The following is a 17,696-nucleotide window of genomic DNA, read 5'->3' on the forward strand; positions in this document are numbered from 1 at the left end:
GCGTAGGTTTCAGAACTCAGAAGGGTGCATGAGAAGGGGTGGGGTGGGTGGCAGGGAGGGGAGTTAGGAGGCTGTTCAGGGAGGTAGTGGGCTAGGGCAGGACCAGGAATGGGGCTGCGCTAGATGGAGGGACGCGGAGAGGAACCTTGCAATCCCCCAGAGGCCTCTCCTCCCCTTTGTTCCTTTCTGGCCTGCCCCTGTGGCAGGGACCCAGACCTTTTGGGGTTTGCTGGGAGATTTTCCTGAACAGTAACTGCTGGAAAGAGGAATGTGGCAGATTTGGGGCAGTTCCCCTCTCTGAGTCTGAGCCCAGCCTCAGGGTGGCTCTGGTGGACACCCACAGAACTGGAATCACCCTCACCCATGGCACCCCCTCCCTGTCAGCCTCCCCTGTGCTTTCCTGGGCCAGTCCCCCACTGAAGATTCTGCCTGGTTCTTTCTTCCCCATACCCAGCCTTCCCAGAATGACCAAGGCAACAGCAGGTGCTCGGGCCAGGAGTCTGGGAGTTTGGGGGGATCTGGAAGAGCTCTGGGCTGGGTGTAGAGACGTGGGTCTGCCGTCACCCTCGTGATCCTGGGCAGACCTTGCCTTCCCTGAGACTCATTCTCCTTATGTGTAAGAAGAAAGGGCTGGGCCGGCGCTTCTGTGGGGCCCTTTCTTGCACACAGTTCTGGGTTCTAAGACCAATTAACTCGGTCTTGGAGGGAGCTCAGGGTCTATATCTTGGCCTTGTCTGTTTTCCCAGCTCACATCCAAGCAAAGGTAGAGGCAGGGCTTCCCCCTCAGCAAGCCCACCTACCCCACGGTGGAGGAAAGGGAGGAAGGAGTGGGTTCCAGGAGCAGCAAGTAGAGAAAGTGTGGGTTCAAGTCCTGGCCCTGCCTGGATTGCTGAGTGACCTCCAATGAGGTTTCTGCCCTCTCTGGGTAGGATCCCTCTTTCCTGTGGCGGCGCTCTAGGTGCCTGGATGGGCCTTTGGGGAGAAGACTTGAGGGACAGAACACACTCCTTTGTCTCCACAGAGGTGCCGGCGGAGGCCAGGGAAGGAGGAAGCCGTGTGCATCGAGGCATGAAATGAGCCCGTGTAAATCCCATGTAAATGAGCCGGCGGGGAGGGGCATGCGGGGCACAAGCCTCTTGTCCTGTTTTCTCCCAATGGGCAAGAAGCACAGTGGGCCTTGGATGGCGGTGGACCATCAGGACCATTCGGCTGGGCCTGGAAGCATGGAGATCCACCTGATATCATGGCACCAGCATCAGCCTCTTGGGGGCCAGGCTGGGGCCAGGAGCCAGGCCTGTCTTTCTGTCTTCTTTCCTGTGCATCGCCTCCTGCCACCAGAAGAGGGGATCTGGCAAAATAGGGAGTTGAGACTGTGAAAGACCAAGGCTCAGCTCCCCTGGGGAAGGGAATGGGGAACTCGTTTACAACTACAGGGCCATTAAGGTTTACCCCTGAGGCGAGGCGAGTGGAGGCAGGGTGTCTGCCTCCCTGCCCCCTTCCCCTCCTGTCTCCCTTGGGGAAAGATCACTGCCTTCTAGTTTCTCTGCTGCTTGATGTCCTTGACTCTCTATTTACAGCCCCACACACCCCTGTCTTCTCTATCCTCATCACCCTCAGTCCCCTACCCACCTTTGCTGGAAACGCTGTGATTTTGCTCTTGTGAATCTCTCCCCTCGAATGCCAGGAGTAGGGCGATCTCAGGCAGGGATTTCAGAACGACTTCAGAGGAGTCCTGAACCATCCTCTCTACCAGCACCACGAATGCCTAGGCCTGCTGGGTCCTGAGCTGTGGGTTGGGGAGGGGGCAGATGGAGCCTTCGGGTGAGTGCAGCTGGAATCAGACCCTGGCGTCCTGGCTATGGAAGGCATAGCACCTGCCCCTGAGACCCTCCCAGCCTGATAGGGGAGGCAGAAGTGGGGCTGGAGGGTGAAAGTGCAAGTGATGGTCCTAGGAAGAAGGTACCCAACCTATGGTGGGGTGGGGGTCAGGGAAAGTTTTGAGTGGGCCTTAGGGGATGAGTAGAACTCCCTAGGGTAGAGAAGTCACTGAAGAATGGAAGAGCATTTGTGAAGGCCTGGGGTGTGCAAGGGCCTGGAGTGTCGTGGGCTTGGCTAGAGCAGTGTGAGCTCCAGGAAGGCCGGGAGACTTTTGTCAGTTTGGGTCACAGTGGCATCTCTAGCACCTAGGACAGTGACTGCAACACATCTTGTTGAATCCATGAATAAGATAAAAGAGGAGAGAGTATCTGGAACTGGGGCGGAATGACTGTTGGTGCCAGCTCCTGAGAGCTAAGGCCTTTGATCTTCACCCTGAGGGTTCTAGGGAGCCATTAAAGGATTTTGAGCAGAGGGTGGGTGTTGAGGACTATAATGATGATAAGGATGATGGGGGCTTAATGGGGGCCTCCCTACCCGTGTCCCCCAAAGCTCACCTCCTCTCCCATCCCCAGCAATTTCCATCTGCCCCCGTGGCCCAATTTTAGTCTCTCATTGTCTGGAAAACAAGTGGAGCGTCTGGGTCGGGTTCCTCCCAGCTGGGGTTCTGGCCAGGAGGTCTGCGGGCGTGGGCTGGTGGACTGGGACTGAAATGGCTAACCCCGTCTCAGGAAACACTTTTATGTTGATATTGGTTAACTCTGGGAGGAAGAGGCCTTGGGAAAAAAAAAAACAAAAACAAAACGCACATTCCCAGGGTCACCAGTGGCCACAGGCCAGCCCACAGGAGAGGAAAAAACACAGAACCACACCCAGGAAGTACTTGGATAGTGCCCATGCCAGAACTGCTCGACCTGCATGTGAAGTTCTGGACTCCCACACTGGAGGTTTAGTAGGTCAGGCATAGTAAGTGGGCTCAGAGGGCTTAGGTGGAGGTGAACACAGACTATAGCATGTGGACTGCAATATTATGCAGCTAGCTCATGGGGCCTACCCACGCCCGTAGCAGACATCACTAATCAATGGCGGCATTTCTTTCTCCTGAGCTCAGAGGGAGAATTTCCTCTGGAACTATGTTCTTCAAAAGCTACCGAGCCCTTGAAATGTGACTCATCTGAATTGAGAGGGGCTGGAAGTACAAAAGACATAATGGATTTCGAAGGTGCGATATGAGAAAAAATGGTCTTTTTAATAATTTGTTACATTGATTACACTTGGAAATGAGAATGCTTTGGACACCTTGGGTTAAACAATACATAGTGTAAAAGTTAATCTCACCTGTTTCTCTTAACTTCTATTTAATGTGGCTGCCAGAAAATTGAAAATTATCTGTGTGGCTCCCAGATATTTCTATTGGACAGCACTACTGTTAGAATACCTGCTGTATGAGGGCAGGGAATTGTGTCTTTTTTGTTGTTGTTGTTCACAGCTAAATCTCCAGCACCTAGATTAGTGTCTGGCACATAGTAGGGGTTCAGTCATTATGTGTGGAATGAATGAATGACTCCTTGTTAACATGGTCCTTCAGGCCTCCACCAATTAATCAGAACGCATTTGCTACCCCGAGCCTATCCAACAGCTCCAGCAAGGTGCTCAAATCCCCATTTGTGCTTTGCAATTTTAGGGCATGTATCGCCTTCGCTGGACTCTCTCGAAACCCAGAAGGGGCAGCTAGTGGTGGTCTTGGGTGACGGCTCTTCTCTGCCACTGGTCCTCTGAAGAGGAACTTTCGGTTCCTTCGGATGAGGAAGCAGGGCAGTGCAAATGATATGGAAATCACCTCTTACGGGCATTTGCCTCTCTGGGGTGCTGGAGATGCTTCCAGTCTACTTCCTGGCCCCAGCCCCTCGTCTCTAGGGACAACATAGGAAGCTTTTGAGCTCCAGGTGCAAACGGGGCCACTTCCGTCTTTCCCCAGCACACAAGGGCTATAGCCTGGAGCATCCTTGTCTCTCCATCCAGCAGGAGCCTAAAAATAGTCTGCAGTCTCAGCCTCCCCCACAGCCGCCTGCACCGAGCCAGGCCCTGAGCCCGCCAGCTCCCCCACAGCCCAGAATGTCTGCACAGTCTGCCCCAGCTACCGACCCACGTCTCCTCCGCCTCAGTCCCATCCTGGTCCCTGGGGACCCTGAGCTCAATGCTCCCACTGTCAGACCTGCTGAGGGTCTGCCTGCGGCTCCGCCCTCCCAAGCAGACTGGGCCCCGACACCCTGGACTTCCAAACCCTGTGTTCTGTCCATTTCCCCCTTCTTGAGGGGATGTCGGCCACACACAGAGGCAGGGTGAGGGCGTTCCAGGCAGTAGAATCAGGAAGTGCACGACCAAATGGTGTGAGAGGCTATAGCACATGGCAGAGGATGAGCTGTTTGGAAGGGCTGATTGAACTAGATGGAGCGGTGGGGTCAGGCACAGGCCGGAAGGCAGTAGGGTAGGTCTGCTGGCTCCCATCCCCCATGCATGGGTCCTCTAGCCCACTCTGTCCTGCCCCACAGGGAGGGGGCTGTCCCTCTTACATCTGGCAGCCCATGTTGCCATTCTGTCCATTCCATGTGTGGAGCCCAGGGGCTCTCAATGCCAGGGCCCAGCCGCGCAGATTAGGCCACCCACATCTACAATTTGTGGGAAAGCCTGGTACCTTCCAGATACGATCTGCCTGGGTTCCTGCCTGCTCATAAGGCTGCAGGTGGACAGGCAGGATTCTCCACCGATGCCCAGAGAAAGGAGGTACTCAAGGCAACCTGGAGTGACTCCCAGAGCTGGGACTAGAACCTCCATATCTTGACCCCGCTGCTGGGACCCATCCTCCCTCCACCCCCCACTCTGAGATCAGCTGATCACTGTTGGGAGCACATCTTGCTCTGAGTCTGAAGAGTGGGGTTTGGGAACCTACTCTGGGGAGGGCCTTCCTGGTGGCAAGAGTGAGTATGCAGATGACACTGTTGGCCCATGACTGTTTCCCCACTCTGAGCTGAGCGGGGTCACAGCTGCAGGAAGTGAGAGCAGTGGAAGTCATGTTTTCCTTTTCTGAGGGGTGACTCTTGGGGAAATGCTGAGTTCATAGAGCAGATCTTCCTATACCTGGTGGCAGGAATCCTTACCACCAAAGTCCTTTCTTGCCCCACCATCTCTTGGTAGGCTGGCCAAAGTGCCAGTGTGGCACTTTGGAAGCAGAGTGCCAGTGTGGGCCTTATTGTCCCCCACAGAAGATGGCGGGTGGGGGGAGGAGTGATGCCTGGGAGGAGAGCTTCTTGCCCAGAGATGCATAGTTTCTGACAGCCTAGCCCAGAACCCAAGACTTTTGCCTCTTCCCACCCCTACATGGCATGTGCCCCCAAGGAAGCAGGGGTGGGTGTGATCTAGATGCTTCTTGGCCAAGGTGTTGGGGGAAGTTTATAGACCCTTGAGGTTTCCTTATCTGCAGCCACCGCCTTCATTTCCCAGCAGATGGGGGCCCTCCTCAGTGTGAACATTGGCCACCATGCAGTGTCAGTCTTAGGACATCTGTCTTTGGCCCTGGGGCATGTCATAGGTGTTCCCCTCCCCTAGCTCCCTCAAGAGCCCACAGGCATCTGGAGCTCTTCTGTACCCCGGATAGCATCCTTGGGACCCTAAACCCCTTTCTCAGTTTGAGAAACCACAGCCCTTGAAAAAGGCCCAGAATGGCTCTGTGAATGACGAGGTGTGGAACTATTGCCATCCCAGCCCTGATGCGTCCCTTCCCTGAACTCCACCTGCTGCCTGCTCACCTCCTCTGGACACCTGCCCCAAGCAGTGTAATGAGAGGAGAGCGCTGTGCCCTGGCAGCCCACGCCGGGGAAGATGGAATCGCGGGGTCTCTACCTCTGTGCCTTTCTGTCTCAGTCCCATTCCTTTTCTACCGGTCTCTCTCTTTTCGCGTCCCTCCTGATTCTCTCTGTGACTCGTTCTGTTAGGTTTACTCACAGAGGATAAGCACGTATACCTATACCATGCAGGCACACAGGACCACACACATTACCTGCTCACGTGTACACTCATGCAGGCACGCTCATCTGTGCACGCGTGCGCACACCCACAGGACCTGCCCTCCTTGGGCCCGGTCCACATACTTGGGGAGGGGCATGAAGCTATTTTCTCGTGTGTCTACAGGCTTAAGGCAAACCTGCGTCTCATTTCCAGCTGTCCCTGCTTCCCTGGTGCTGGCAACTGGGGGCTTGAAGACATAGTCTGGGATCCCCACTAGTATCTGGGGAATCTAGTAGGGATCACTGGGCCGATGTCACTTGCAGGGAGACAGGGAGAGACCGCCCTGAAGGTGAGCCGAGGAGAGAGGGACACAAGGATGCAACGTGGAGTTAATGATGCACTGGCCCAGAGGGTCCCCAGACCCATTTATGCTCCTTCCCTGTGGTTCTGCTGAGATGCCCTCTGACCCACCTGGGAGCTGGGGACAGAGGACAACTGAACCATAGGAAGCACCAGGGTCAGGAGGCTACAGGGAGGAAGGCTGACTGAATACGTATCCCACCCACGGAGAGCTGGGGGCTGGATGTCCCTGGAGGGAGGGTCATGGTGACCGAGGACTTGGTTTCCGTCCCTTTAGGACAATGGGCCAGATGAGGCCCACCAGGTACTTGGGTTTCCTGGGCGGATCAGGGCTTTCCTGGAATGCCTAACTTCCCTGGTCTCCCAGGGTCAAAGTGATCCCATGGAGGGGGAGAGGGGGAAGGGAGGTGGGGCAGGCAGGAAGTCCCTGGAGTCACCAAGGACCTCCCTGTCCTGGCTTCAGGGCTCCAGTGGTCCCCAGAGCCTGTCTCTGTTCAGAGCAGACCACTTACTGATCACCTATTAAGCACAGGCTCTGTGTGGAGGAGGCTTGTGAGGGACAGGAGGATCCCGGGTTGGGCACTAGGGAAGGGGCACCTTTCACTGCTGCGGCAGGAGGTAAAGTCCCTCCAGGGTCTGGGGCTGACCCAGGAGGAGCTCAGAAATCTTTCCAAGGGTGTCACTTATCTCCCCCCTCCCTCTTCGCCAGAGAGGGGCATTGGTCAGCCAGTGCCCTGGCTGGGCTCCCTCGGGAAAGGCCATGGGGATAAACAATTACGGTGGTGGCTGTATACCATCTATCACACACATGCTTGAGACTATTCTAGAAGTTTTACATAATTATCTTAATTTTCTCAGCAGCCCTATGAGGTCGATACTGTTATTGTCTCTATTTTATTGTTAAAGGGACTGAAAGAGAAGGTAAGTAATTCACTAACTCATCATGGCAAAAACACACATCTAGTTTTTGTCTTAGGAAACTGGGGTTTCAGGGGTGCCTGGGTGGCTCAGTTGGTTAAGCATATGACTCTTGATTTCCATTCAGGTCATGATCTCACAGTTTGTGGGTTCAAGTCCTGCGTCAGGCTCTGCGCTAACAGCATGGAGCTTGCTTGGGATTCTCTGTCTCCCTGGATCTCTGCCCCTCCCTGGCTCGCAATTTCTCTCTCTCCCAAAAATGAGTAAACTTAAAAAAAAAAAAGAAAAGAAAAAAAAAAACTGGGGTTTCAGACCAGTTCATTTGATCTTGCTCGAACTCATTCTGTAGCTATTCATTAAACTGTTCTTTGCTGGGCTTGTGGTTGACACAGGATGTGCATAGCAGAGGCGAGCAGATGGATGGGGTCACTCTGGCCAACTGAACAAGGTCAGGTCTGGGGCAGAGGCAGCCCCAGGGGACCAGGACCTCTCACACATAATCCGCTTGGACCTGATGCTTGGCCATCAGAGGAAGATGATGGGACCACCATCTCTGTTCCAAGAGGCTCAGAGAAGGGAGGGCCGCCTGCCAACTTACCCTCCAAGGGTGGGGGAGGGGGCCCCTCTACCTTGGCTGGGGGGCCGCCACAGGTGGGTGGAGAGGATGTCAACCTTCCCCTTTCAGTGGTTCCCACCAGAACCATCTCAGGAAGCAGCTGTTCACAGGGCTCGAGGGAGCCTACAACTTGCTCCATTATGGCAGAGTGCACACGGGGGGGGGCGAGGACCCCTGTGGGGGCCTGAAGCTGAGTAAGGTTGAATCAGGCTGCCTCTGTGGAAACCTCTGCCCACGGCTGTCTCCAAGCTGGGTACCACAGTCCGACCAAAGGAAGAACTTCCCAACTGCAGGGCCATACACTGCTGGAATGCATGCCAAAGGAGAGGACTTTGTGGGGGTGCCCAGTCCTCTGGCTCTGTCCTCCTGCTGGTGTCCTTGGAGGAGAGGACAGGAGCTGTGTCAGAAGCCTGTAGCCAGACCTCAAGTCCCTTTGTCGTGGGGGACACCTGTCCTGAAGCTGCGTGCACAAGGGGAGGGCTCCATCCCACTACGAGGTCCACTGGGTCCCCTGGGGCGCTCTCACCTCCTCCTCCCAGGCTGAGTGGCCGTGGGGGTGGGGGTGGGGTGAGCGGGTTGCGCCTTCCCAGGGCAAAGAGTGGCTCCCGTGGGGTGGTGTTTTCAGACACAAACCAGCCGGCCAGACAGGTTTGGCCTTCCGACTCATCCCTAGGGAGGTACTTTGCTTTCTTTTTTTTAACTGAGATAAAAATCACATCTTTTTTTTTTTTTTTTAATGTTTACTTATTTTTGAGAGACAGAGAGACAGCATGTGAGTGGGCAAGGGGTAGGGAGAGAGGGAGACACAGATTCCGAAGCAGGCTGCAGACTCTGAGCTGTCAGCACAGGGCCTGACGTGGGGCTTGAACTCACGAACCGAGAGATAGTGATCTGAGCTGAAGCCGGACACTTAACTGACTGAGCCACCCAGGCGCCCCAAAAATCACATCTTAAAGTGCACAATCTGGTGTATTCACAATGTTGTGTGGCCATCCCCACCATCTAGTTACAGAACATTCCATCACCCCAAAAGAGACTGTCCATTAGCCATCGCACCCCTTGCCCCTTTCCCTACTAATTTACTTTCTGTCTCTAGGGATTTACCCGTTGCAGACACTTTACATAAATGGAGTCATATAAGATGTGGCCTTTGGGTCTGGTTTTCTTTCACCCGTGCTAATGTTTTCGGGGTTCACCCACGCTATAGTATCCATCAGTATTTCGCATCCTTTCCTGGCCGAATAATACCCCCTCGTGTGCCCCACTTTTTTTTTTACCCAACTCATCAGTTCACGGACACCTGGTTTGTTTCCACCTTCTGACTATTGTGAACAGTGCTGTATGAACATAGGTGCACAAATTTTCCTGTGGACATATGTTTAAAATTTTTTTTTAATGTTTATTTACTTTTGAGACAGCGTGTGCACAGGTGAGCCGGGGAAGGGCAGAGACAGAGATGGGGACAGAGGATCCATAACGGGCTCCCGATGACAGCACAGAGCCCACGGGGCTAGAACCCGCGGAACCGTGAGACTGTGACTTGAGCCAAAGTCGGATGCTTAACTGACTGAGCCACCCAGGCGCCCTACGTTTTCAGTCCTTTTGGGTATCTATCTCCCTGGGGTGGAATTTTGGAATTATATGGTAATTTTCTCTTTAGCTTCTGGGGAGCTGTCACACTGCTCTCCATGGACGTTCTATCATTTCATATTCCCACCAGTGACGTGTGGTTCCAATTCTTCACCTCCTCACCAACACTTGTTGGTGATTTTCCGTGCCTTTATCCTTTCACTACATATTTTGTTGAGCACCTACTTGATGTGCCTGGGGCCCGGGGTGCAAGGGCATGGAGGCTCGGGCTGCTGTACCAGAGCAAGGGGACACAGACCTAAAATAGTGGCCCTGGTGACGAGTGGAGTGAAGGAAAGGTAACGGGGCCCTACGTGTGCAGGACAAGGCTGCAGAGGGGCGCCGCTCCCTGCCTTTGCCCCCTCTCAGCATCACGTCTCTGGAAAGGGTGATGGTCGCGGTGCCCAGTGCCTCAGGGCTGCCGTCTGAGAAGTCCCATCCTTGCCTCACATCTACCCATACAGCCAGTTCCTTTGTGTTGTTGAGTCCTCATCTCCAGGTCATGTGCCGGCAGCCCAAGCCAGATGAGGAAACTGAGGCTCACAGTGGGGAATGATTTGCCAAAGGTCATCCTAGAAGGCAGCGGCCGAGGGAAACCCAGAGCCCTGATCTCCAGCCCCCTAGACCGCAGGCTAGTGGTCCTTTTAGCTTGGATGGGGTGAGGCCTGGGTAGCAGGGGGTTGGGGGTAGGGAAGGGAAGGTGGCAGGAGGCTGAAAGGGAGGCCCAGGTAGGAGGAAGCCAAGCTTCAAAGATTTTCCCAGGCTGGGGGGAGGGGCCCTGGGCAAGGTGTATGTGGGTGAGGCGTGAGCAGTGGAGGTCCCTGGGGCCTGCTTAGACCCATTTGTCCTCGGCCCAGTTTCAGTTCTGCCTGACTTGCCCCCTGAGACCCCGGGATTAGGGGTGGGGGGATGGGCCCACCATGAGCCATGGCCACCTCCCTCAGTCTGCTTTCCTGTCCCTGCCAGGTCCTACAGTCTGAGGGAGGAGGCTGGAGCCTGGCTGGGTCGGTCCTCCATGGGTAGGGGTGAGGTACAGGCAAGGCCTGGCTGGCACGTAGTGGAGCTTGGAGCCTCCAGTGGCCGGCCTCAAAAGCACGATTTGGGGAATGTTTGCTCCATGAACTCATACTTTATAGGACTAAGCTGAAATGTGCTCACCCTCTCACTTGCATATTCTCAGTGACTCACGGGGCCCCAGGGTAAGTCCCTGGTCAGACCAGGTGTTGAAGTGTGTGGGGACAGGGTAGACGCAGCCCTTGGTCCTCCCGCCAGCAGACTCAGGGCTCTGGTAAAGACAGTGGTGGTAGTGCCGATGGGGTGTAGACAGGTGGGACCAGCCTGACCTGGGTGCTCAGAGGGGAGCTGGGAGGGAGCCCCGTGGCTCTCAAGCCTCCCCTCCCCCCATGTCCCTTCATTTCCTCATCTCGGAACTCAGCTCACGCAGGCTGATGGTAGCTTTTTATCTTGTTCCCCGGCAGGCCCCACGCCTGTCCCTGTGGCTACTTGTAAAGAAACTCGAGTTATGGGGACATGGGGAAGTCCAGAAGATGATGGCGTTGAAGTGCCTCCCCCTCCTCTGGCCTTCTGAAGGCCTCACTTCCCCATCACGGCATTCCTATGGGGCTTCAGGGGCAAGTTCTACATCTTTAGCATAGGGCCTACGAGGGACTGGCTTTTCCTTGGGGCTGCCCTTGTGTTGTGGCACAGTCGGGTGGGGGATTTTGGCAAGGCCAAGGGCTCCGCATGGCTAAAACTCCCCTGGGGTTGCGTGGTTGGCTTAGCTGCCCAGGCTGGTGGCGCTGTGAGGACAGACATCAGGACGTCATCGGTGTCTTTGGGATGAACAGTCCGGGGGGCCGGAGGACCGCGGAGTTGCGGTGGTGGTGGGGGGGGGGCATTAAAACCAAAGTGGTTTGGGGCGCCTGGGTGGCTCAGTTGGTTGAGCGTCCGACTTCGGCTCAGGTCATGATCTCACGGTCCGTGAGTTCGAGCCCCGCGTCGGGCTCTGTGCTGACAGCTCAGAGCCTGGAGGCTGTTTCAGATTCTGTGTCTCCCTCTCTCTGACCCTCCCCTGTTCATGCTCTGTCTCTCTCTGTCTCAAAAATAAACATTAAAAAAAAATAATAATAATACAAAAGTGGTTCTTGGATTGTCTTTGTGGAGAAGCAGGCGTTAGCTAGGCAAAGATGGAGACAGGAGCACCTGCTGGGTCAGAGGCACAGAGGTAGGAGGCAGAACGACCTATGTGGGGGCACTCAAGTGTTTCCATGTGACTGACTGGAGTGGATGTGTAGGGACAGGAGGGCAGACGGTGAGCAGGGAGGCTCTGCAAGGACCCAGAGGCCTCAGCCGAGGGGCGGGGAGCTGGAACCCTCCTGAGCCCCTCACATCCGTGCAAGGAGGCCTCCTGCACGAAGCTGGCAAGGACAGCCCCCACCCCACGGCAGATGGCAGTTGACCGGGCTCTGCCTCTGTGAGGGCCAGCGGGAGGCTGCCCTCACGAGCCAGCTGAGCTGTGGCATGGCCTGGGCTGGCTCTCTGGGGCTGCCCTCATGCCAGTGTCTCGGAGCTCCGCCATTCGGTCTGAACAACCTCGAAGGCCCTGCAGCCTGCTCACCGGCTGCCACTCCTGCCCTATCTCTGAGGGAGCCAACGCAGGGTACTGTGTGTGCTGATGGGTAGGTCAGAGGCAGCAGCCAGGAGAGAAGAGACCCGGGGGGGGGGGGCCTGGGCAGGAGTCCGTACCCCCTCCCCTGGTATGCATGAAGGCTTAAAGTGTTCTTCCAGAGTCTGGGGGCTGGCCTCCCCAGTGCTCCCAGCTGGGCCCCCCGGTATCCCTCCCTGCAGGCTCCAGGAGGCCGATCGTGACAGAGGCAGAAAGCAGAGGGGACCATCAGTCCCACTGCAGGCTCAGGCCCTAGTTCCGAGGAACGGCAGCTTGGTACAGAGGGGAGCGTGAGTTCAGAGTCCCGCCCTGTGTGCAGATCCAGGCTCTGCTGGGGCACACGCCAGGTCAGCGAGGCAGCCCGTCATACCTTGCTAGTCACCCTTGGCCCAGCAATCCTACTCCTGGGATTCTGTCCCACAGAGACACCCACACACATGCGACGTGCGCACAAGAGCATTCACGGCCGCACTGTTGTGGCAGGAACAGATTGGGAACACCTTGTCTGTCCATCAGCGTGGGACGGGCTGAGCCTACGGCATGTCCCCGTGATGGACTACCATGAAGCTGTGAAAAGAATGTGGAAGCTCTCTGTGTGTGACGGTGCAAAACAGCTCTGGGGTTTTTGTCAAGTGAAAAAGCAAGTACGCGTCAGCGGAGGGCAGAGAAAGTGGCTCAAGTCCCGGCAGGGGCAGGACGCAGCGTGACGGACGGCTCCGGAGACACGGGGAATTTCGCATGATTGGAACGAGGGGACAATGCCAGGCAAGCAAGATGGAGGCCCGCTTGGGAGGGTCCCTCTCTTTCAGAGAAGAAACTGGAAACCACCAGGAGCCGAGGGATAGTTTTCAGTAAGTTCTGATCTGCTCTGTCTGGTGACAAGATCTGGCAACTGCAAAGCAATGACCCACATTTAAAACACGCTTTACCCACGTTGTATCATTTAAACCTCTCAACAACTCCTCATCCCACAAGGGGGGGTGCTATTATCATCACCCCTATTTCACAAATAAGGGAATAGAGCACAGAGAGGTTAGGGAACCAGCCCAAAGTCACACAGCCAGTAAACGGCACAGACAGAGAAAGAATCCAGAGTCTGGCTCCTGAGCCCATGCCCCGTCCTCTCAGAGCGGTGGCCTGGAGGGGGCCAGCTGGAGGCGAGGGAGAGTCAGAAGGCTGTGGTAACAATCCAGACATCGGAGCAATAGGGCCTGGGGGAAAGCAGTGGCTTTGGGGATGAGGACTCAGGTGTAGATCTGAAAGTGTTTAAGAAGGTAGAAACAAGCCCTGGTGGCGAGTGGGGTGTGGCCGCTGTGGAAGGGGCCCAAGATCCCATTGTTCACACACTCGTGTAGCAAAATCATGGAGTGGCTGTACTAGGTACTTCGTGCCAGGCATTGTTCTGGGAACCCGGCTGGCCTCAATCCCCAAAACAGACAAATCTATGCCCTTAAGGAACTTTCATTCTAGCTGGTGGAGAAAGACAATAAACATAATGATATGTAAATTACATAGTCTGTTAGAAGAGCGGAAAACATAAAATAAAGGCAAGGGTGGTGACAGGCAGTCCTGGCCAAGGAAGCTTCTGAAGGTTTTTTTTTTTTTCTTTTTAATGTTTATTTATTTATTTATTTTGAGGAGGGAGGAGAGGCAGAGAGAGAGAGAGAGAGAATCCCAAGCAGGCTCTGTGATGTCAGCGCAGAGCCCCACATGGGGCTCTATCTCACGAGCCACAAGATCATGACCTGAGCCAAAATCAAGGGTCGGACGCTTAACTGAGTAAGCCACCCTGGCGCCCCCCACCCCTCTTTTGAAGTTTTAAATGGGGTTGCCAGGGCAAGTCTCACCAAGAAGGTGACCTTTGAAAGAAGGCATAAAGGTGGTGAGGGAGTGAGTCTTGCAGACACATAGGGGAAGGGCATTCTAGGCAGAGGAGCAGGACCTGGGACATCCGAGGTGTTAGACATCAAGTGGATCACAGAGCGAGCCACTGGGGAGAGAGAGGTCTGGACATGGGATGGCAGGTGCGTGTGTGTGGGTGTTCGGGTGTCCACAGCATAGAAGACACTTGATGCCTTGAGACTGGATGAGATCTGGAGGCAGAAAGTGAAAGGTGTGCTTGGCTTCAGCATCTGGGTCAATGAGAGAGAGAGAGAGAGAGAGAGAGAGAGAGAGAGAGTAGGTTTCAGGGAGATCCTGAGAGGCAACCAGAAGTGGTGTCATGTAAGCATGTGCATTATGGGGTCTGGGGCTCAGGAGAGGCACCAGGGGCTGGAGCCCTGAAGATGCAGGGGGAGTACAAGCTAGGGGTGGGAGAGGTCTGTCTCCTCGGGAGGAAGAGGAAAAGGCCGAGGACAGAGCTCGGGGTGGGGGCCCACTTGCAGGTGGCATCGGGAGAAGGGAGACACAAGAAGGGGCCCGCAGGAGGAGCGGCCAGCGAGGTGAGAGGTCTGGGCGTGAGTGGAACAACACTGAGGAGGCGAATCTGGGGTGGCAGGGAAGTGCCACAGAGTAACAACAGAGAGGTTGCCAGTGACCCTGGTGGAGCGCTGGCGGGAGTCAGATCTCTGAGGTCAAGGGGAGGTGGGAGGTTGGAGGCAGCCACGGAGGCAGAGGGGGGACAACGCCTTCAGGGGCTGCTGGGCAGAGCTGGAGGTGAGGCCGAGAGAGGGCTTCCGGAGGATGGGAAGGCCGTAAACAGAGGGTTTGATGCCAAGAGGCACTGAGGACCAGCTGGGGAGCCCAGCCTGCCAGGCAGGGGCGCCTGGGCACTGCTCGGCAGCATTGGGTGCCACAAGGTCCTTGCTGAGTGTGACCGGACCACAGATGCTCACTGCCCCTGTGTCTGCCTCCTGCCACCTGCCTGGGCAGGCCCCCAGGAGCTCACCACCCCACCGCCCTCTCCAGGGCAGGGGGCCAAACGTTCCAGGAGGGAATGGACGGGTGGAGGCAGGTCCAGGTAGACAAGAATTCAGGGGAGAGGTGCTGGCTTTACAGCTGGAGTCTGGTCACCCCCTCCCTTTGTGGGACACCTGACCTCACCTACTGAATCAGTAGAGCTAGAGGTTTGCCAAGGGGGTGGGTCTGCCCCTCTGGTCAAAAGGTTCTCAGGAATCCACCTACTTCCTCTTTTCTGAAAATCGGAACTACTGCTGTTAATTTCGGGGAAAAGGAACTAACCTTCATTGTGTGGCCCTCCCCCTACACACACACACACACACACACACACACACACACACACACACAGTGTGAGCAGGTTCGAGGCCCAGAGCTGGTTATTACTCACCTGGTGTGAAAAGACCTCAAAGAGAGGACACTGTTGTTTTCCCTTCTTGACAAGTGGGAAAGCTGAGGCTGTGGGAGGCTCAGTGACTCACCCAAGGCCCCACCGTGTTGTGAGATGGAGGTCACTGACATGGAGGTGAGTGTGGAGAGGAGAGGCCTGGCCATGGTGTTATCTGTCCCCTGCACATGGTGGGCCAAACACTCCATGTGGCCGGATAATGTCTAATCTCCCCTATCTCAGTGGCTGGTTTCCTAGATGCCTGGGGCTCTGGAGGCTCATACGAACCTATGAAAGGGGTCCTCACCTCTGGTGAGAGGCACTCAGGGCCTGAGAGAGGCTCCAATGGGGGTACTCAGCACACGGCCTGCTTCTCAGACAACGCTCAGTCCCCACGCACCCCACTGGAGACTTGGGATTGGCCCCTGAGGGGGCTAGTGACCAGAGCCTGGAGTCCACACATGGTGGCTCGATCTGCCCCCCGCCCCCCCCCCCTCCGCCCATTGTGATACCCAGAGGCCAGCTCTCTGCTGGTCCCTAGCCTCCCACAGATGCCCTAGCCAGAAATGCCTCCCACTCTTCTCTGCCTGCTTAAGAGCAAAGGGTATAGGCTTGGGGCTCAGAGTGAGGCTCTGTGTGACCTCGGGCAAGGTCTGTAAGCAATTGGAAACTTTTCTTTTTCTGCAAGAAAGGGGTGCAAACAATGACAATGCGCCCAGAAGATTCCTGAGGATTAGGGGAGATTCTTCCAGAGCCTGGCTCATAGAAGGTGCTCAGTTAGTACTACTTCCTTTCTTCCAGGACCCCAGGCTCCTGGAATGCCCCCCACTGTCAGCTGCTAGGTGCTGGGACTGAGTCAGCTCTGGAATGAAATGGAGTAGAGCTTTAGGACTTGGTCCCTGCTTCAGGGAGTTGATGGTCTAGCCTGGGCATTTGGGGTTCATGTCCCTCCCCGGCATCCTGGAGGAAAGAGACCATGAACTTCAGAGCAAGCATGAGGGACCATGTGGTGGGGGGCCCTGCAGGAAGCGCCTCTGCAAGGCCCACCCCTAACATTTGTGGGGCTCAGAACAGAAGCACAAGGGGAGGCTCATATATGTCTAGATATTTAAAGGTTATACATCAAGCTAACAAATTGCTAAATGGAATACATTCTAGCCTCTTACGTGGATAAATATGCCCGGAGAACAACCTGGAAAGTCAGAGTGCAATTTAGAACTCTTGGACTCCTGGGGTCCAGTGCTGGAATGTGGCAGGGCGGGGAGATCCCCTCCCCCAATTCCTCTCCTGGCTCCAACTTTGGATACTGCCCAAGGCTGCCCCAGGCCATCCAGCCATGTTTCATTCACAGACCAGGCAACAGCTGCCCTTGGCTACCCCTTAGGCCTGGGGTGTGCATACCAGCCGCAGGGCCAGGGGACAGGCCCACGCAGACTGTGGGGCAGGGAGTTCTGGGGTTCTGCATGCGGAGGAAGAGCATGGGCCTTGGGTGGGCATGTCCCCTTGGTTCACGGGCATTTTGCCCCTCGATTGTGGGGGTGAAACCAGAGGAGGATCAGAGTGGATTCCTCTAATGTGCAGGGCCCAGGACAGGAGCCCTTCCTGCCTGGGTCTAAGTTTGAAACTAGGACCTAGCTCCAGAGTCCAGTGCCTGCCCTGTTTGCATCCAGCACTTGAGCCCCACTGGACCAGGGAGGCGCAGGCCACTGTGCCTTGCTGAGCTCACAGTCTAAGGAGCGCCCCCCCCCCCCCCCCCGACCCCGGACATCGGGGATTCCTTCCTTCCTACCTAGTGAACCTCATTCTCCTCATGTGGGATGGGGGAGGGATGTCTGCTGCCACACGCCCACCCCCCTCTCTGAGCCCTGATCTCACGCTGCCTCTTCTGACTCTGAGGACCACGCAGTCCCCGACCCCGCGGGCAGTGGGCAGCCCTCCCTAGCTCGTGCCGGGAAAGTGGGGCACTTTAGCCCATGTTTCTCGCTCACTCAGCTGAAAAGCTACAGCTGCCCTGAGGCTCCTCCCTGGGTACTGGCCGCTCCTTCCCTGATGCTGTGTGACAGGCCTGACCTCGGGACTCCTGCACCTGTCCTGCCGCCCTGCTGCCGGGTGCCTCCCTCACCGCGGGGAGGGGGCACGACCCCTGCCACAAGGCTGTCGGTGTCTAAACTCCCCTCCCACGTTGCTGCCGCCTGCCTTTGGGCTCAGCATGGCCCCTGCTGGGTCCCCTTAATGTATGTTCCCCCTCCCATCCCAGAGGGGACCAGGGGAATTGGGGGTCCCTGCTACCAGGGTTTGGAGGCAATTCAGAGACCTTCTCCATTAGGATAGAAAGGCCCCTGGCA

Source organism: Prionailurus viverrinus, chromosome B3, assembly GCF_022837055.1.
Source record: "Prionailurus viverrinus isolate Anna chromosome B3, UM_Priviv_1.0, whole genome shotgun sequence".
NCBI lineage: Eukaryota > Metazoa > Chordata > Mammalia > Carnivora > Felidae > Prionailurus > Prionailurus viverrinus.